Below are 21379 nucleotides of genomic sequence, written 5' to 3'. Positions count from 1 at the left end.
GTACATCAGTTTATCCCTATAATTTCCAAAGATATATTTTGAGACTTAACTATTAGCCAGAAATGAGGGGCAAACATGAAGTAGAACTTTCTACATATGTTGTCTTTTCTCCTAGAAATCATCACTGAGTCCCTTAATCAATGGAAAAATATATGTTATTAAAGTTATGATAGCACAGAGCTCTGCAGATCTCTTAGCGGTTGTGTATAGTGAGGCCTCGTGTAGAAGCCGCTGCATCCTGAGGCCGCGCTTATTGAGCGTAGCCACACTCACACTTAACCTTTTTTTTTTTTTTTCTAAGTTGAAAAGAGATTTTTTTTTTAACCTAGAGGAACATGTGCCCCTGTGGCAGGGTGGGGCATCTTTTGGATATATTCCCAAGAATGGTACAGCTGGGTCTTCAGGTAGATCTATTTCTAATTTTCTGAGGAACCTCCAGATTGATTTCCAGAGTGGCTGTACCAGTTTGCAATCCCACCAGCAATGGAGGAGTGTTCCTCTTTCTCCATATCCTCGACAACATGTGTTGTCACCTGAGGATTTGATCTTAGCCATTCTGGTTGGTGTAAAGTGGAATCTGAGGGTTGTTTTGATTTGCATTTCTCTGATCACTAAGGACTTTGAACGTTTCTTTAGGTGTTTCTCAGCCATTCAAGATTCCTCAGTTGTGAATTCTTGGTTTAGTTCTATACCCTGTTTTTTGATTGGGTTGTTTGGGTTTTTGGTGATTAACATCTTGTTCTTTAGATATTTTGAATATTAGTCATCTATTGAATGTGGGGTTACTGAAGATTTTTTTCCCAGTTTGTAGGTTGCTGATTTGTCTTATTGACTATGTATGTCCTTTGCCTTACAAAAGCTTTCCAATTTGATGAGGTCCCATTTATCAATTCTTGATCTTAGAGCATGAGGCATTGGAGTTCTATTTAGGAAATTTCCCCCTGTGCCAATGAGTTCAAGGCTCTTTCCCACTTTCTCTTCTATTAGATTCAGTGTATCTGGATTATGTTGAGGTCCTTGATCCACTTGGACTTGAGCTTTGTACAAGGTGACAAATAATGGGTCTATTTTTATTCTTCTAGGTAAAGACAGCTAGTTAGACCAGCACCATTTATTGAAGATGCTTTCATTTTTCCATTGTATATTTTTGATGTCTTTGTCAAAAATCAAGCAAGAATATGTGTGATAGCCAGAAGCTGGAAACAACCCAGATGTCCCATGATAGAAGAATAAATGCAGAAAGTGTGGTTCATTTACACAGTGGAATACTACTCAGGTATTAAGAACAAGGACATCCTGAGTTTTGCAGGCAAATGGCTGGAACTAGAAAATATCATCCTGAGTGAGGTAACTCAGATCCAAAAGACATGCATGGTATGTCCTCGCTAATAAGTGGAATATATATATATATATATATATATATATATATATATATATATGACAGAATACCCAAGATACAGTCCACAGAACTCAAAAAAGTCAACAAGCTGAAGTGCCCAAGTGAGGGCACCTCAGTCCCACTTAAGAGAGAGAGGAGAAAGCTATCACAAGTGGGAGGGAAAGTGGACAGTGGACGGGGGTGGGGGGCTGTCATGGGGAGTAGGGGGAGAGGGGAACCTGATCTGTTATTGGGTAAAGGAAAAGGACTGAAGCCCTGAGGGGCAGCAGAAAGGATGGAAATAGGTAACTTCAGGAGATAGAAGGTTGGGGGGACCCTCCAGAATGTACCAGAGACCTGGGAGGTGAGAGACTCTTAGGACTCAAAGTGAGAGACCTTAGATGAAATGCCCTACAGTGGGGAGAGGGAACTGGTAGAGTCCAACTCCAATAGAAAGACAGAGCATCAAGTGGAGGGATGGGGTTGCCATTCCACAGTCACAGCTCTGACCTGTAATTGTTCCTGACTGAAAGAATTATAAGGATGGAAATGGAGAGGAGCATGAAGAAAAGAAGGTCCAGTGACAAGCACAAAGTGGGATCCAGCTCAAGGGGAGGTCCCAAGGCCTGACACTATTACTGATGCTATGGAACACTAACAAAAAGTGACCTGTCCTGACTGCCCTCCAAAAGACCCAACAAGCAGCTGAAAGAATCAGATACAGATATTTGCACCAAACCAATGGACAGAAGCAGCTTACCCCTGCTGTTGAATTAGGGAAGGCTGAAAGAAGCTGAGGAGAAGGGTGTAGGAGGACCAGCAGTCTCAATTAATCTGGTCCCCTGAGATCTCTCAAACATTGGCCCACCAACCAGGCAGCATATATCAGCTGATATGAGGCCCCCAACACACATACAGTAGAGGACTGCCAGGTCTGTGTTTATTCAGAGATGATTCACTTAACTCTCAAGAGACTGGAGACCCCAGGGAATTTAGAGGTCAGGTGGGGTGGGGGGTGGGGACATCCATGTGGAGACAGGTGGGTAGGGAGGAGGTATGGGATGTAGAAGAGTCGGAGGGTGGGTGGGTGGGGGAATAAAATATGGAGTTTAAAAAATAAATTAATTTTTAAAATGTAAACAAAATAATTTAGAAAAAAAGGAAAGAGGTTTTTTTTTTTTTTAATCCAATATATTTTGATTATGGTTTTCCCCAATTCCTCCCAGTCCTCTTTGTTTCCTCCCATCCATCCATACCCTTTCTTTCTCTCTCTTATTAGAAGACATCAGTGTTGGCATTTCTTCTAGGCTCTGCCCCACAACTATCTGGCAACAGCCAGGCATGCCTGACTCAAAATTAAAGGAGCTTCTTGCCTGCTCCTTACTCTCTTCTCTGGCTCTCTTACCCTTTTCCCCCTCTGTCCCTTCTCTCCCCATTTCCCTCCTCCTCTCTTTCTCTATGTGCTCATGGCTGGCCTCTACTCCTCTGCTGCTGCCCCCCTTCTCTCCATGCCCTAAATAAACTCTATTCCATACTATACTGTGGCTGGTACCTCAGGGGGAAGGGATGCCTCAGCATGGGACTGCAGAGGTACCCCACCCCCACCCCCACCTCCACCAAACATTCCTGGCTTCTTTTTATTTTTTATAAAATGCAACAGTCATCTAAAAAATATATAAAGGAAAATGGATTAACAAAATTCAGTGCCACTTTTGGAGTTTTTTGTCTCATATTGCTTTTTTAAAAATCCTTACAGGTTTTGTGTATATATGTTATAGTTTCTGGTGTTATAGTTTTGCTATTTCTGTATGTGTGAATATGTGTTTCTCTGTGTCTATATGTGTTTCTTGTACTTTTTCTTCAGCCCTTTTCCTTCTGTTTGTTTGTTTTGTCCACTCTTTCCTCTTAAGCATAACACTTATATCTATCCTGAAGGCAGGATATAATCTCACAATCCGAATGCCCATGAGGTCAATGGGGCCTTTACCTACTGTATTCCTCTTTTCTGGAGTATTAGATTGGGCCTCAGTAGGGATTCTTGTGGGGAGATGCATGGCTGGGCTCAAGATGACTCCAGAACCAAACAGGAGGCACACCAAGCACAGGACCTAGGACTCTGGTTCTAATGGTGAGCATGAGCTGCCAAGGCTCTAGCCAGGAGCAAAGGACAGTTAACTTTAAGATTAGGGCAGGAACCACTGTGATTTGGGATTGTGGGAAAGGGGGAAGACAGGAGTGTAAGGTGCTTCCTAAGGGCAAAGATCTCTTGTAGGGTACAGACTTCAAGACTCAGTCAATCAGGATCTGCAAGTGACCTTGATTTTCTGATTGCGTACAAGTGAGTGAAGATATTTTAACGCTGATGAAGAAGATGAAATTTACTGCTGGGTGTTAATGTGAATATATGGTGAAAATGTAAAAAATAAATACCGTCATATAAAAAGGAACAGTTTGCAAATCACGAAATATCAAAGCATATATTTTATTAGATATCAAAATATCATTTTAGAATCATCTTAAAACAAAATATTAAAAATTAATAACAATAAAGAGAAGGCAAGTAGGAAGAGGTATGGTTCTTCACGTATTAGCTTATCTTTTTGACAGAGATGAGCTAGAAGTTTACAGATATCTGCTTGTGTTGAGAACTGTGCTGTAGCCTGACTCAAGAAACCTACATCTCCACCATTGCATACACTAGCAAGAGTTTGCTGGAAGGACCCTGATATAGCTGTCTCTTGTGAGACTAGGCTGGCGCCTAGCAAACACATAGGTGGATGCTCACAGTCAGCTATGGGATGGGTCACAGAGCCCCCAATGGAGGAGCTAGAGAAAGTATCCAAGGAGCTAAAGAGATCTGCAACCCTGTAGGTGCAACAACATTATGAACTAATCAGTACCCCGGAGCTCTTGACTCTAGCTGCATATGTATCAAAAGATGGCCTAGTCAGCCATCACTGGAAAGAGAGGCCCATTGGACTTGCAAACTTTATATGCCCCAGTACAGGGGAACGCCAGGGCCAAAAAGTGGGAATGGGTGGGTAGGGGAGTGTGGGGGGGGAGTGTATGGGGGCTTTTGGGATAGCATTGGAAATGTAATTGAGGAAAATACGTAATAAAAAATATTAAAAAAAAAAAAGAAACCTACATCTCTGGGTCTTCAATTCTATTCTATTGATCTCCCTGCCTGTCACTGTCATTATGCAGTTTTTATTACGATTGCTCTGTAGTACAGCTTGAGGTCACAAACACACATAGTATGTATGCACTCACTGATAAGTGGATATTAGCTCAGAAGTTCGGAATACCCAAGATACAAGTTACAGACCACATGAAGCTCAAGAAGAAGGAAGACCAAAGTGTGGATATTTCGGTCCTTCTTAGAAGAGGGATCAAAATACCTGGCAGTGAGTAATTTGTGGTTGGCACTTCCTCTCAGGGAAAGATACCTATTTACCATCTCACTCGTATGAGTGACAGGACATGTGCAGAATACAATTATGGAATGTACTGCTCACACATGCACACACTGTCTCTCATTAGGTAACAAGTCCATGTGACAAGGAGGGTAAGGATCCACCACCCAAGTCCCCTCACCAGGGTATGGACTTTTCCCTCTACTGAAACTCATAAAAGGAATCCAGCAGATAGGCTCTATGTGTGGGTTGGGGTGGAGGGAGGTGTTTGGGAGAATTTCAGGCAGAATAACCAAGAGGGGGGAAGGGGGATAAAGGGGCGAATGGTATAATTCTATTTCAACTAAAAACACGTTTAAAATAACCATTATATATTATATAACACAAAATATATAATGATTATTTTACATTTAACTATATATAATTATATTATAATATTAATTAATTAATTAATTTAAATTTCAGAATGCAAACATTTAAAACCTCAGGGCTCTTGAGCTTCCTGCTACCTGGAGTCTTCTCCAGGCCTGTGGAGTGTATTTCCTCCTTTTACTTTCATTATTAATATTACACACTTAGACTTTTACTACTTCTGCTCCTGTGTCTTGTTCGGTTCTGTGACTGAGACCTGAAACATCCCTGGACATCTCACCACAGGTCACAGGGAGACAACTCGGTACCAAGGGTGGCACTATTTAGAGGTAGTGAAATGGTGCCTTTGAGAGGTCAGAGCTTGGGAGAAGTCCTTAGGCCTTTGCAGGTTCCCTCCAGGAGGCTTGTGGGAACCCGAGCTGTGATGTAATGATTTGGCTCCACCATGCAGTGTTGTATTTGGGGGGCTGCACCCCAACAATGAACAGGACTGCTGAATCATGCAGCCCTTAAATACTTAAATACATAAATACCTCAAAAGCTATGAACGAAAATAGGCATTTTGTCTTTGTAAGGAATTATCTCAAATGTTTCATTACAGTGATAACAATCTGACTTTCATACGCCCTATGTAAGGGAGGCAGTAGCTTCCGGAGTATTGTACTTGATTCATCAGCAAATTTTGACTGTTCTAATCTGACAATTAGAACAATCTAATTGTTTCAGGAAAACAATTCCCAGCTTTCTATGAGCCTCAGGAATTGTCTCCTTTCACTCTTCTGGGGGATTCTTTCCTGCTTTATCACAGTTATTCATTGATTATCAGTTAGTTAACATTCCAAGAACTAGCCACTGAAGACCTCCCAGGCTCTCCTGGTAGCTGTAGCTCTCTCTGCTTCATTGCCCCTCCACTTGCATCTTGGCTCCCCAGTGCAGACAAGGTGCAGGCACTGCCTCTTTACCTTTTCTCAGATGTACATGGAAACTCTGTGCAGTGAGATAGACAGAAATAGGACTGTATTCATGTCTTTTCTCTCTTGAGGATCAGAGGTAACTATTTTGTGTTCTTGGTTGTCTACTTTGGCCATTGTTGTTCCCTGGATCTTGCCTGTCTCCTTTTAACTATTTGTGATGTGAGAGTAAAGATTTTCTCATATCCATTTTGGCCATAGAAGTTAATTCAATTTTAGTGAAATTTTGAAAGTTTCTATAATTCCTTTTGGACTACACTCTTACCTCATTTTTGGTCAAGAGCATGGAATCTGAGTATCTCTGGTTCTGCAAGAAAGCAGGACATTCTAAACTCTACAAAGAATTATAAGATTATCAATACTAAAGATTCACTTAGTTCAATTGACCTGTAAATCGCCTCAAAATAAAATGTTCCTCATACTTCAGAGCCATGATGCAACTGAAGACATGTTATAAAGATGGAAAGAGACATCTTTCAGGAGACATGTACCTATAGACCCTAAGAGCCCTCCCCTGGATGCAGTTGTCTACTTCTAACCCTGCCCCCTTTTCTGAGTTCTGACTCAGAAACACTCCCCAACCCTCTCCATTTTCAGATACAAGGCCACATCCTACAGACCAGCTTGCCCTGACACTTTAGGTACTATGCTCCATAAAGACTCACAAGCAAATACAGCTGCTCACAGACTTCTATTGATGGTCCAGGCTACTTTCTTGGCCTTTCACTCAGAAAACACAACTTCCTCTCTTCCCCATGATCATTCCCTGACTGGCAGCTGCCCACTTTGCTTGAAAAACAAAACAAAACAAAACAAAACAAAACAAAACAAAACAAAACACCAAGACTATACTTCTTCTTAATCTGTTTTAAAATCATTTTATCTAGGGGATAACACCATAAAAGGCACCTTGTATCTAAAACTTATCCTATTTACAAGAATAAGAAGAACAAAATGGAACAGAAACTGAGGGAAAAGCCAACCAATGACTGGCCCAACTTAATATCCATGCCATGAGCAAGAACCAATCCCTGAAACTATTAGTAATACTCTTTTATGATTGCAAGCAGGAATCTAGCATAACTGTCCTCTGAGAAGCTCCACCCAGCAGCCGACCAAAACAAATGCAGAGACCCAAACATTAGACAGAGCTTGGGAAGTCTTGTGAAAGAGTTGGTGGAAGGATTGAGGAACCTGGAGGGGAAAGGGACTCCACAACAAGACCAACAGAGTCAACTAACTTGGACCCTTGGGGGCCCTCAGAGACTGAACCACCAACTAAAGAGCACACTAGGGCGGGACCTAACCCTTATCACCACCCTGAGCACATATGTAGCAGATGTGCAGCATGGTCTTCATTTTGGTCCTCCAACAACTGGAGCAGGGGCTTACCCTGACTCTGTTGCTTGCCTGTGGATCTTGCTCCCCTAACTGGTCTTTCTTATCTGGCCTCAGTGAGAGATGATGTACCTAGTCCTGCAATGACTTCATGTGTCAGGGAAGATTGGTACCCAGGGGGAACCCCCCGCCGCTTCTCAGAGGTGAAGAGAAGGGATGAATAGGGAAAGGGATGTGTGTGTGTGTGCGTGTGCGTGTGCGTGTGCTTGTGTGTGTCTGTTACTGGGCAGAGAGGGGAGCTGTGATTGGGATATAAAGTGAATAAATAAATAAATAAATAAATAACAACCAAACAAAACCAAAAAATAAAACAATTGTGGACACTTTGCCCCTTCTTAGAATTGGGAACAATCACCCATGGAAGGAGTTACAGAGACAAAGTTTGGAGCAGAGACAAAAGGATGGACCATCTAGAGACTGCCATACCTGGGGATCCATCCCATATGGCCTCCAAACGATGACACCATTGCATACACTAGCAAGAGTTTGCTGAAAGGACCCTGATATAGCTGTCTCTTGTGAGACTAGGCCGGGGCCTAGCAAACACATAAGTGGATGCTCACAGTCAGCTATTGGATGGATCACAGGGCCCCCAATGGAGGAGCTAGAGAAAGTATCCAAGGAGCTAAAGAGATCTGCAACCCCGTAGGTGCAACAACATTATGAACTAACCAGTACCCTGGAGCTCTTGACTCTAGCTGCATATGTGTCAAAAGATGGCCTAGTCGTCCACCACTGAAAAGAGAGGCCCATTGGACATGCAAAATTTATATGCCCCAGTACAGGGGAACGCCAGGGCCAAAAAGTGGGAATGGGTGGGTAGGGGAGTGGGGGGGGGTATGGGGGACTTTTGGGATAGCATCGGAAAAGTAATTGAGGAAAATATGTAATAAAAATATTTTTTAAAAATTGGGAAAATTATATATGGCAGGCTTGTGCAGAGGTTTGAAAACACTTAAACTGGGAGAGCCTCTATCACGGCATACATTAATGTCTAACTAAATAAGGGTCAGTTTTCCTTTCTTTTGGGAAGATTTGTGATGTTGAAGAAAGAATGTAGTATTCATGTAACTGGTCAACCTGTGTCTATCTGTTTTTGCCAGCTGTCTTACATTTTTTGTCTGTTTGTTCACCTTTTTGTTGTTTTGTTTATTGTTTTTTTGTTTTGATTTTTTTGTTTTTGTTTTGAAGGCAGGATCTCACTAGGCTGCCCTGGCTAGCCTGGAACTCATAATGTAGATCAGACTAGCCTGGAACTCACAGAAATCTGCCTGCCTCTGTTTCCCAAGTGCTGGAATTAAAAGCATGTGCCAGCATACCTGTCTTATTACATATTTCTTCATAAGTTTAGCTCAACAGTCTGGATAATCTTTCATTTTTAGTGTCATTTACATTTTTGTAATTTTTAAAAATATAAAACCAAAAGAAATATCTTTTCACAATACATGTCTTCCTTCTCCTGCATAATAAATGAGTCACTCATTAATATAGTTAATTAAGAGCATCTTAAATTCTATAAGTTCATAAAGCCCTACTGTCCTTACACATCTGAATTAATCATATACCTTTTCTCCCTTTTGGTTTCATACATGTTGTAGTCACCTGGAGAACTCACCTTTTCCTTCATCTCTTCAGTGTGTGGAAAGGTTGTGAATCAATACATGCATAAATCTCAAAATATAAAAATAAAATAAAAAATTCTTCCAAAAACTGAGGGTGGGGTGCTATAGAGTTCTTCCAGTATGCCAAACCTTTTACTATGCTCTTCACTGAGTTCAAAGGAGAAATCAAGTAAGTGTATTCTCTGCTTTCTGCAGGTAGGGTGTCATCAGCTGCGTCAATCTCCTGCTATCCTGACCTCTGAAATAGTGCCTATACCTCACATTATGAGCTAAAATAAATCTTTTCTTAAGTATCTTTTGTCAGACTATTCTGTCATAGCAATTGAAAAGAAACTAAGACTGTATCTGCATCTTCAGTACTTACGTTCATAAACACCTGTATCAGTAACAAACTACAGAATTCTCACTGATGTCACAAAATCTTATCCATAACTATAGACATAGATCATCTTGTTCTCTAGATAAACATCAAAATTCTTTGGTATATCTAATTGCTTCCCTTTATTACCTATGATACCCACTTATATCACTGTTAGAAAGCAGTCTGAAGTCCCAGGAAAATGACCACACACTTCACAATATTTCAGCAAGGTAGAACTCCACTTCCACAGAAGGGTGTGCCAAATCATGCAGATAAGCACCCAGTGAGAGTTCCACTGGGTATTCATTTCCAAACTCAAAGAGATCCCCCGCTTCTCTTTGAGTGGCCAAAGATTGACTTCATATTTCTTGCCATTGGCCCATTGTGAAGTGGTACAGCAGGTAAAGGAAGTAATCTTTGAGAGTAGCATGGAACAGCAAGCACATGGCTTAAGCTTAGAAAATTCTTGACTGGGAGAAAGATTTTTGCAAGATGGTATGCTTGCAAATTTCTGTAAAGATGAACTTCCTTTGTCTCATCTGACCCTTTACTAGAAAACACACGATGTATACTTTTAGGTGTACTGCTCTCTCCTGTAGCCTCTAGGTCAGCAATTATCCACCCTTCTCTTGTAGGCATGAAGAGTAGCTTACTCAGTCTCTGTCTCTTTCTATTGATGTTCAGAATTTCAAACACTAAAATCTTTAACAATTAATTTGCAACATATTTTTAATATAACCCAAGTAGATGTTCTTGCATATTATTTGAAAGATGAAAATGAAATACAAGACAGCTTCTTTCTGTTCAGTCTCCAAACAACCCAAGTCATAGGAACTTAAGTGTGTAGAACTCACAGTGTTGATTTCGTTGGCTTTGGTGTGTGTCCATCAGCTTTATGGGTGTCTAAAGTTAGAGCAGCAGCAGGAGGAGCAGATCAGCCAGGGTTGCAGTGTCTGGCATTTGCATCGGTGCTGTAAAGAGCTGCTTTGATGGTGACCATTTCCAAATTTACCTTCCTGTCTTCAAAATGACCACTGAGAATATGTTTTTGAACCCAGTAACCCCATTGTTGCCTCCTGAATATAATAAAAGTTTAGCTCTTAGCATCTTAAAATGTTACTGTTCTTGATGCTGTGCCAACATCACTGGGTGCTGGACTTCAGGGAATCTCTAAGCAGCACTCTGGGGCTGGGAAAATGCAGTCTAAAATGTGTGGGGCTGAACTTGGGGTACCTGAACCCGAGCCTGACTCTTTGACATTTTCTATGAAAACTAGTTGGATAATTGAGAAAACTAGTGAAATACAATATCAAATGTATTTGCAACTATGTAGTTCCTGGAAAAACAATCCTGAGCTGTTGCATTTAGGATGATGGAATAAAAGGCAATAAAAGAGTCAAGTTGAAATCCTAAATACAATAGAGGGCTGATCTCCAATATATACAAAGAACTTAAGAAGTTAGACTCCAGAAAACCAAATAACCATAGTAAAAAAATGGAGTATAGAGCTAAAAAAGAATTCTCAACTGAGGAATACCGAATGGCTGAGAAGCACCTAAAAAAAAATGTTCAACATCCTCAATCATCAGGGAAATGCAAATCAAAACAACCCTGAGATTCTACCTCACACCAGTCAGAATGGCTAAGATAAAAAACTCAGGTGACAACAGATGCTGGTGAGGATGTGGAGAAAGAGGAACACTTCTCCATTGCTGGTGGGATTGCAAGCTGGTACAACCACTCTGGAAATCAGTTTGGCGGTTCCTCAGAATATTGGACATAGTACTATCTGAGGACCCAGATATACCACTCCTGGGCATATACCCAGAAGATGCCCGAACATGTAATAAGGACACATGCTCCACTATGTTCATAGCAGCCTTATTTATAATAGCCAGAAGCTGGAAAGAACCCAGAAGTCACTCAACAGAGGAATGGATACAGAAAATGTGGTACATTTACACAATGGAGTATTATACAGCTATTAAAAACAATGAATTTATGAAATTCTTAGGCAAATGGATAGATCTGGAGGATATCATCCTAAGTGAGGTAACCCAATCACAAAAGAACACATATGATATGCACTCACTGTTAAGTGGATATTAGCCCAGAAGCTCAGAATACCCAAGATACAATTTCCAAAACACATGAAACTCAAGAAGAAGGAAGACCAAAGTGTGGATACTTTGATCCTTCTTAGAAGGGGGAACAAAATACCCATGGAAGGAGTTACAGAGACAAAGTATGAAGCAGAGACTGAAGGAATGACCATCTAGAGACTGCCCCACCTGGGGATCCTTCCCATAAACAACCACAAAAACCAGGCACTATTGTGGATGCCAACAAGAGCTTGCTGACAGGAGCCTGAGGTAGCTGTTTCCTGAGAGGCTCTGCCAGGGCCTGACAAATACAGAAGTGGATGCTCATAGCTGTCCATGGGACAGAGCACAGGGTCCCCAATGAAGACGCTAGAGAAAGTACCCAAGAAGCTGAAGGGATCTACAGCCCTATAGGAGGAACAACAATATAAACTATCCAGTACCCCACCCCCCACCCCCCAGCTCCTGTCTCTAGCTGCATATGTAGCAGAGGACGGCCTAGTCGGCCATTAGTAGTAGGAGAGGCCCTTGGTCTTGCGAAGATTCTATGCCCCAGTATAGGTGAATGCCAGGGCCAGGAAGCAGGAGTTGGTGGGTTGGGGAGCAGGGGGAGGGGGAGGGTATAGGGGATTTTCAGAGGGGAAACTAGGAAAAGGGAAAGCATTTGAATTGTAAATGAAGAATACATCTAATAAAAAAAAATAAAAATATTCCTACCACACGGAAAAGAAGAAAGAAAAAAAAAAAGAAAGAAATGTGCCTGTGGCTTGTTAGTTTCCATGGAGCTCACCTTTTCTGAGGACTTATCTTTTTAGTTCTGATAGGACTTTCTGAAAGTGGAATGATGCAGAAATCTCACAAACATTTTTAGTTTGGAAAGTGTCTTGAGGACAGTGAGTAGGTGGTTCCATTTGGGTGGTGTCTGCAGCTCTCTGGTTAGTAAAAGATCAAAGACAAAGAAAACAGATGTACGGGTTACTTTTGTAGTGCTCAAGGAGAAAAGCCTCTAGTTAAAAAGAAGAAAAAGAAGAGAAAGAAGAGAAAGAGGAAGTGAAAGAGAAAGAGGAAGGAGGAAGAGGAGGAGGAGGAGGAGAAAGAGGAGATTGAGAAAGAAAGAGAGACCTGCTATCTCTGCAATCTATGTTCTTTTTCAGAAAACTTTCTTTTTACTCTTCTTTCCCTAAAATGAACTAGCCTGTGTCTGATTGTGTTCTGGAAACAGTCATGAAGGTGTTTTTGTGTCTGTGCTTGTCTCAAACATTAAAATATCAGGAGTAAGTTATAAACACTGGCTTTTTTTTCCTCAGGTATGTTCAACATGCTTTGAAGGTAGTGCCTTGTGTACTAGCTGGATACCAACTCAACCTGACTCTATTTTTTCCAAATGTCATTTTTTTATTAGATATTTTCTTTATTTACATTTCAAATGTTATCCCCTTTCCTAGTTTCCCCTCTAAAAATCCCCTTTACCCTCATCCCCTACTGTGAGCACCCATTTCTGAATTTACCAGGCACTGACATAGCCTCACACAAGACAGTTATATCAGGGTTCTGTCAGCAAGCTCTTGTTGGTATATGCAATAGTCTGGGTTTGGTGGTTGTTTATGGGATGGATCCCAGGGTGGGCCAGTCTCTGGATGGTCCTTCCTTCAGTCTTAGCTCCGAACTTTGTCTCTGTAACTCCTTCCATGGATATTTTGTTCCCCATTCTAAAAAGGAATGAAGTATCCACACTTTGGTCTTCCTTCTTCTTGAGTTTCATGAGTTTTACAAATTGTATCTTGGGTATTCTAAGTTTTTGGGCTAATATCCACTTATCAGTGAGTGCATATCATATGTGTTCTTTTGTGATTGGGTTACCTCACTTAGGATGATATCCTCCAGATCTATCCATTTGCCTAAGAATTTCATAAATTCATTGTTTTGTTTTGTTTTTTTTTTAAGTATTTTTTTTTTTTTTTTTTTTTTTTTTGGTTTTCGAGACAGGGTTTCTCTGTGTAGCCTGGCTGTCCTGGAACTCACTTTGTAGACCAGGCTGGCCTCAAACTCAGAAATCTGCCTGCCTCTGCCTCTCAAGTGCTGGGATTAAAGGTGTGTGCCACCACACCCAACAAATTCATTGTTTTTAATAGCTGAGTAATACTCTATTGTACAAATGTACCATATTTTCTGTATCCATTCCTCTGTTGAGGGACATCTGGGTTCTTTCCAGCTTCTAGCTATTATAAATAAGGCTACTATGAACATAGTGGAGCATGTGTCCTTATTACATGTTGGGGCATCTTCTGGGTATCTGCCCAGGAGTGGTATTGCTGGATCTTCCAGTTCTCTCAGCATGAAAATTTCTTCAAACCCAAGAAATAAAATGGATCTTTGCCAGCAGAGAAGTGCACCTAACTAATTGGGCCTAAGGGGAAACAAGGTCACTAGGTCACGGGTGGATTGACTTTTTACCGAAAGAGCAGTTTGTAGTGTTGAGCACAGCCAACCAACCATCAGCCAGAGCAAAAGGATATATATAGATGGCTTCCAGTACCCCACCCTCATCCAATATCCCATCACTTGCCCTCTACTCCTTACTCTTTCTTGCAAGACCAACCACTTTAAATAACTTCAAAGTCAGTTCTACCTTCCAGGTTTCTCTATCTGGAGGTAGAAATTAGCTCTAGAGGGGACGAGGATCCTAGAACATATGACTGAATAGGGCTTTGAAAAGGCCCTTTTAGGGATTTTAACCTGGAACCTGCTACTGTCCAGCTTTGAATTGGCCACTTGGAAAGAGCCTACTTAGGGTGGAGGGTGGAAGTGAACCCCAGTTGCCCCTACATCAAGGCCAGCTTGGGGAAGCCAAAACTCCTGGTTATGCAGTTCCATCTGTTGTGGCAAAGGGGCAAATAAGGCTTGCTGAGTTCATGGGAAGATGGGAGTTAGGACACTCAGGTCATTTCTTAGGAGGCAAAAAAACCCTGTAGGGTCTGGTGACCTACCAAATGTCCTTATTACAAGTCCATGTTCCAGATATTCATCATTCTATTTAGTTCTTACTTGTTACTGTTTCAGAGAGTATGTTTTTTTCTCTAATGAAATGTTAATTTAATGTAGGTGTAATTGTTTAATACATAGCCATCTACCAATTAAAAAAAAAAAAAAGAATAAAACTGCCGGAGGAAGTTTCAGAGTGTGCACAAGGAGTTAGTGTCTAGTCAGGAAAATCTATGTGACACAGGAAATGGGAAGGGCAAGGCTGCTATGGTTATAATGTTAACTTAGTATTTATAGACACACTTTAAGAAAGCATTGCTGGTGGCGCACGCCTTTAATCCCAGCACTTGGGAGGCAGAGGCAGGCAGATTTCTGAGTTCGAGGCCAGCCTGGTCTACAAAGTGAGTTCCAGGACAGCCAGGGCTACACAGAGAAACCCTGTCTCAAAACAAACAAACAAACAAACAAACCAAAAAACCAAAACCTAAAACAAACAAACAAAAACAAAAAACAAGAAAGCATTGCTAGATTTTCGAGTTATTCCTTACATCAAATGGAGCTGTGGCCTGCCCTTCTTACTGCTCCTGGGGACTAGCTGATAAAGCAGGTGGCTCAGCTTTCTGTATGGCACCACAGGCCTTACTGTTGTGTATTATACAGAGGAACCCTTTGACTGAGTTCTTCTCTCTCACTTCCCCTTCAGCTCTGGCCTTCCTAGCCCCTGAATGCCAAGTTAGTAAGGAGCTTATCCACTAACCACAATGTAAATTCTTCTTGACAGAGCTCCAGGAGTCAGGCATTGAACCAAATTCCTATCAGAAACTCTCTCGGATTGCTAACTTCCACAGCTGCGGTGGAAAGCATGTCCTATCCGGATTTTTGCTTTATGTGTAACTCTCTGTCTTGCTGTACCCATGCTCACAGCTTGGGATGGAGAGAATATCTATATGCAAATATTAGTAAAGGTTTTTTTGCAGTTGAAGAGTCGAAAAACACATCCTGCTTACCCTGATCCAAAAATCTGGACCCCGTTTGAGATAGAGGTGAGGGATGATAAACTTGCATGAAACAGGTAGGAAAACAGCCAGTAAACCTTGGAAACAAAAGAAGTTTGAAACAAGTATAAAAAAAGAAATCAAGAAAGCTTATCCAAAATGATAATTAGGAACCCAAAATGATAATTAAGTTTACTAATTGGGGGTTTTGTTTGAAGAGTATTTTTATTGGTATCTTTAAAGCAAATTATCCTAAGTTTAGCAGTGCTGAATACCACTACAAAAACAAACACCATTTGAACATGGGAGAAATACCTGTCTTCAATACCTCTGTATCAAACCATGCTGGGGCATGAAATCAGTTATAGTATTCTTGTGGACTCAAAAAACATTTTAAAAAACACATAAGCAATAAATGAATAGTGTAGGTATATGCTATTCTGTAGCACATTTTAAGTGCTTTTCATATCAATAGACTTGCATAGTTTGTTCAGTTCCAACGGAAGCTATTATTAGTCCTCCATTACATATAAAAAATTGAAATTGCATGTAGGTTAGTCTTTTGTCAACATCACAGAACTCTGTTATATGTGCAGCTGGAGCCATGGGTCCCTTTCACGTTACTCTTTGGTTGGTGGTTTAGTCTCTGGGAGCTCTGGGGAAGGGCTTGCCAATAGGAGAGTGGTATTGTTGAGTGTTTTCTAAGATGCTGTCCTGCTTTTTAAATGTGTTTCCAGTGGTCACTCTCTATGAAGGAACAAAACCTGCCATCCTTCCTCAGAGTCCCTGATGAGTTCTCCCTTGAAGCCACAGACAAAGTTTGTTCCCCTCTTTGTGAATTTTATACATTTCAGAACCCTTTTCTTTTTCTTCCAAACTTGCATGAATATAAAATTGGACACAATTGGTAGGTGCTTGGTCCTGTGGTTTAAACAATCATTTATTTCCCTCTGTCTTACTTTTACATTGACTAAATGTAATGACCATATAGCTGCCATCTATACAACAGCAGAGGGGCATGGCAAGATTTGTGTATCCTTTAATTTCTTCTTTGCCACACCAGCATTTCTTTGCCCTGTTGACTTTCTATCTTGTCTTTGACAGGACTGAGAGTGTTGAGTTGTGCATATAAGCTACTTGTCCCATGAATGTATTTCCCCATGAATGAGCACATATTTCATGTTGTGTGTGTGTGTGTGTTTCCTATGGTTCACACCAAAGGTATTTTTCATATTTGGGGGAGGAGTCTGATCTTGCCAAGTTTTCTCAGGTGAAAGTGGTCTTTTGGCCTTTGGTGTTGGTTATATCCTTTGGCATTTTAAAATTAAATTACTTTATTTATGTACATTTCAAAAGTTGTCCCCCTTCCTGGTCCTCTCTCCCCAAGTCCTTCATCTCATCCTCCCAGCCTCTCAGAGGGTGCTTCCCACCTGCCCACCCCCCATCCCCTACCAGCATCCCTCTTCCCTGAAGCATCAAGTTTCCACAGGACTAAGGGCATCCTCTCCTACTGAGGCCATACAAGGCAGTCCTCTTTGACATATGTGCCCAGGGAAATGAACAGTTCATGTATGCTCCATGGTTTTGGGGTTAGTCTCTGGGAGCTCTGAGGGGTCTGGGTTAGTTGACACTGTTATTCTTCCTATGGTGTTGCCATCTCCTTCAGCACCCTCAATCCTTTCTCCAACTCTTCCATATTGGTGTCTGATCTCAATTCAATGGTTGGCTGAAAGCATCTGCATTTGTCTCAATCAGTTGCTGGTAGAGCCTTTTAGAGTGCAGCCATGCCAGGCTCTTGTCTGCACACACAACATGGCCTCAGTAATAGTGTTAGGACTTGGGCTACATACATAAGATGGATCCCATATTGGGCTGGTCACTGGGTGGCCTTTCCTTCAGTGTCTGCTCCATTTTTGTCCCTGTATTTCCTTTAGACAGGAACAATTCTGGGTTAAAATTTTGAAGATGGATGTCCTTGTCTCAACTGGGGGGCCATGTATATCTGCTAGAGATCTCTTTCACTTCCATTTCCCCATTGTCCCCATTTTTGTTTAGATAAACTCAGTTGATATTTTATCTTCTGTCCTTGCATCTATAGTAAACTGTTAGTTCCCTTTTTATGACTTTTGGTTAGTGGCTTTACAACCTCTTGGAATGTGTTCTAAGTTGTAGATGTATTCTTGCTATCTCATAAGCAATTAACTCATGAGTCTTGAAGACTGGCAGAGTTCTCACTGCAGTTTTGACATCAGAGAGAACTTAATAACAGTCCTATTATAAAATATCTTAATAGTTACTAATATTATTTCAAGAATTCTTATATAATCATTATTAATAATTAAGACCTACATAGCATCACTACTACATCTTTGTTTTTCTGCAAAGTTTTGCTCAAAAGGGTGGGCTAATACCTAGGGATTGTTATATATATTTAATAATAACAGTAAAATCATATTAATAGCAGGGATTTTTCCTAAAATGTAATATTCTTGGTCTTGCCTAGAGAAGCAAATCCATCAATAACTTTAACAGTTCATGGTGGAACCAATTGAGGAAGATCACCTGCTAGTTTTAGCTCCTCTTTGATGGCTCCCAGCAGACTATACATTCTTTTGTAAGTTTCCATCATCTCCCATTTTTATAGAACTTTATCTTAAGAACCAGGAAAGAAGGAAATGAGAGGACATAAGTCAAGCTCTGTAAGTAGGAAAGTCTCAATGAAAACAAAAAGTGTTGGCCGTTATTGTTTACAGTCTGCTTTAAAAGAACCTAGAGTCATCAGGAGATGGGTCTCTGGGCATGCATGTGGGTTTCTTAATTACATAAATTCTGGTAAGAAAGAGCCTAGACATGTTGGCAATATTCCCTATGTTAAACCCTGTATTGTTTATGTTGATGGGGGGAGGGGGCTGAGCATGCCTGAACTGCTCTCTACTATTCACTGCAGATGTAACATAACTCTCTCCAGGTTCTGCTGCTGAGATTTCCTGCCCATGAGGGGTTATAGCAATCTGTGAGTCAAACAAACCTTTCTGATTTTAAGTTGCTTCTGTTGAGATATTTCACTAAAGCAATAGAAAAAGGAAATGAAGACAGAATCTGTCTTAGTTTCTCTAAAAGACTCATTTTCTCTAAGTCATATTCATCATGAGAAGGATGCCAACAGTCAGCGGGTTTGTACATCAGCAAAGTCACTAACTAGTCATGCAATTAGCAAAGTGGGAGCTTGGTTAAAAATTAAGGCTGTCATCATTTGTAATGACAGTAACATTCTCGGTTAAACAGAAAGAAGAATGCAAAGCAAAATAAATTTTCTCTATCCAGGTAGAGTCTCTCAAAATGCATCTCCGCAGTTTAGATTTAGTCAGAAACACCCTTTTTGCAAACATGGGAATACTGTAATAGACCTCCATACATTTAAATATTTCTGGATAGATATAGACTTCTTTAAAAAGGATTTTTTTTCCCTTTTTGAAGTATTATACAGTTCACTTTGGCCTCAAATTCACAATCTTCTATTCTGTGCCTTGGAATGGTGGGATCACAGCATAGTGCCACTGTTTCTGCCTGATGCACTGAAAGTGAAAGACCCATCACATGTGCTCCTCAAGCCTGCTGTTACGGGGTAGGAGAGAAATAAACTCATCTTCACTTGTCATGGATTTTCTAGCTATTTGGATGCCTTGCTTTCTAAAACCTGGACACACACACACACACACACACACACACACACACACAAGAAAAAAAAGAAAATGTTTTGACATTGCACCTCAAATGCATGGCATTTATCTGCAGTTTTGATATAATGAAAAAAACATTTTAGTTTCAGAGGACACAATCATTTGCCATGACAGAGCCTAAGAGTATTAGGCTCTGAATATCTCACACTACCACGATCAATTTAAAAATTACAGGAATTACAAATCATTTGGCCATTAATATCTCTCAATATCAATGGACTCAATTTCCCAATAAAAAGACACAAGCTAGCAAAATGGACGTGAAAACAAGATCCATCCTTCTGCTGCATATAATAAGTAAATATACTCTGACATCAAAGACAGACATTACTTCATAGTAAATGACTAGAAAAAGATTTTCCAAGCAAATGGACCCAAGAAGCAATCTGGTATAGGCATTCTAATTGCTATTGAAATAAGGAAGGTGGTGTGTTTAAAACATAAACAGTCTTCAGATGGCTCCCATTTGACTCTCTGTATGAGTTACATAATATCATGAAGAAACTATCCAGGAGTGAATATTGTACAAATTCCCTTCTTAGCAGACAATGTTTTTAAAATTATCTCACTTCTCCTGAACATAAACTATACCCTAGAAAGAACCATGCCATAGCAGTGTTAGCACATGTATGTGAAAATCATCTGGTAGGCCACAGGAAGTCTGAGTTTTGTCACAAATGTGTAAAATCTAGTCTAGAGGGAGACTGTGGGACTGAGTAATGATGTAAACTGACTTACATTGTTAAAAATCATTCTAGAATCTATGTGAACTACAAATTCTGGGGTGTGGTAGATGTGGAAAAGAGCATATAGCTAGATATATGTTTTAGGTTTTCAGAGATGTTTGGGTTCTCCAAGGTGGTAGCAATAGTTGGAATCTGCTCAGGCTCTGTGAGCTCCTATGGAAACAGGTTAGTTGATTCTGTGGGTTTTCTTGTGGTTTGCTTGACCCCTCTGACTCCTACCATCCTTCCTCCCTTTCTTCTGCAGGATTGCCCAAGCTCTGCCTAATGTTTGGCTGTAGGTTTCTGCATCTGTGTTTCCATTCATTGCTGGGTAAAGCCTTTCTGCTAATGATTATGTTAGGCGTCTGTCTGCAAGTATGAATGAATATCATTAGTAGTGTCAGGGGTTGGCTCCCTCACATGATATGGGTCTCAAGATGGACCAGTCATCCCTGGCCACCTCCACAATTTCTGCACCACTTTTACACCAGACTATCTTGTAGGCAGGACAATTTATAGGTAGAATGCTTTGTGGCTGGGTTAGTGTCCCAAACTGTTCATTGGAAATCTTGTCCAGTTATAGAAGATTACTGGTTCAGGCTCTGTATCCCCCATTGCTGGGGTCACCCTTATAGATTCCTGGGACTTTCCACTGCCCTAGTTCTTTAGCATGTCCTAAGCATCCTCCTTCTTGCCCCATATCTTCCCACTCCCTGCCTAGCTTCCTCCCTCCTCTTCCTCCTTTTTAATCACAGCTCATATTTCTGGAGTGGACACTCTCTTTATGAGTAGAAAATATTTGCTCCCAACGATGCACATCTGGAAAAAAAAATCAATTTATTAGGTCATTGAGATGACTCAGCATCTGCTGCCAAGTCCGACTGAGTTTGATCCACTAGACTCACATGGTAGGAAAGAACCTGAATTCCTGAAAGTTGTGACATGTGGCATACACACACATACACATATTACACACAAATAATAAATTTAATACATTTTTGAAAAATGAGTCTTTGACAAGGATTTGCAGCTTCTTTCTGATTTGTTCAAGTACTGAAGCCGGTCCGCTGTGGGGATGTTACCCCCGAGAAAGGCCCTGAGTCCTCCAGCCTTCCTCCTCCTAGCTCATTCTCTTTCTGCCTGCAGCCAGAAAGCACGTCACTAACCTGCTGCCCTGGTCTCTCTTGCTTATTGGAAGAAAATCCCTGGACCTGCCTGAAACCAGGAGGGAACCCAGATCTAGTCCTGGCTCCTCAGCTTCCCACTGAGTCCAGTTAGCATACCTCATTTGACTAGGCTCTAAAAGGAGATCCCTGG

The 21379-nt window shown here is 40.9% G+C and overlaps 1 pseudogene; it reads right to left on the bottom strand.

Moving 5' to 3' along the window:
- LOC110285224 (serine protease FAM111A-like) overlaps positions 1 to 16914 on the bottom strand; it is a 36152-nt pseudogene extending 19238 nt beyond the window's left edge.
- Between the last annotated feature and the right edge of the window lie 4465 nt (positions 16915 to 21379).

This window comes from Mus caroli, unplaced genomic scaffold (genome assembly GCF_978045245.1).
Source record: "Mus caroli unplaced genomic scaffold, Mus_caroli_1 scaffold_20, whole genome shotgun sequence".
Lineage (NCBI taxonomy): Eukaryota > Metazoa > Chordata > Mammalia > Rodentia > Muridae > Mus > Mus caroli.
The sequence above is the reverse complement of the archived record's forward strand: the minus strand, read 5'-3'. Positions and strand labels throughout refer to the sequence as shown.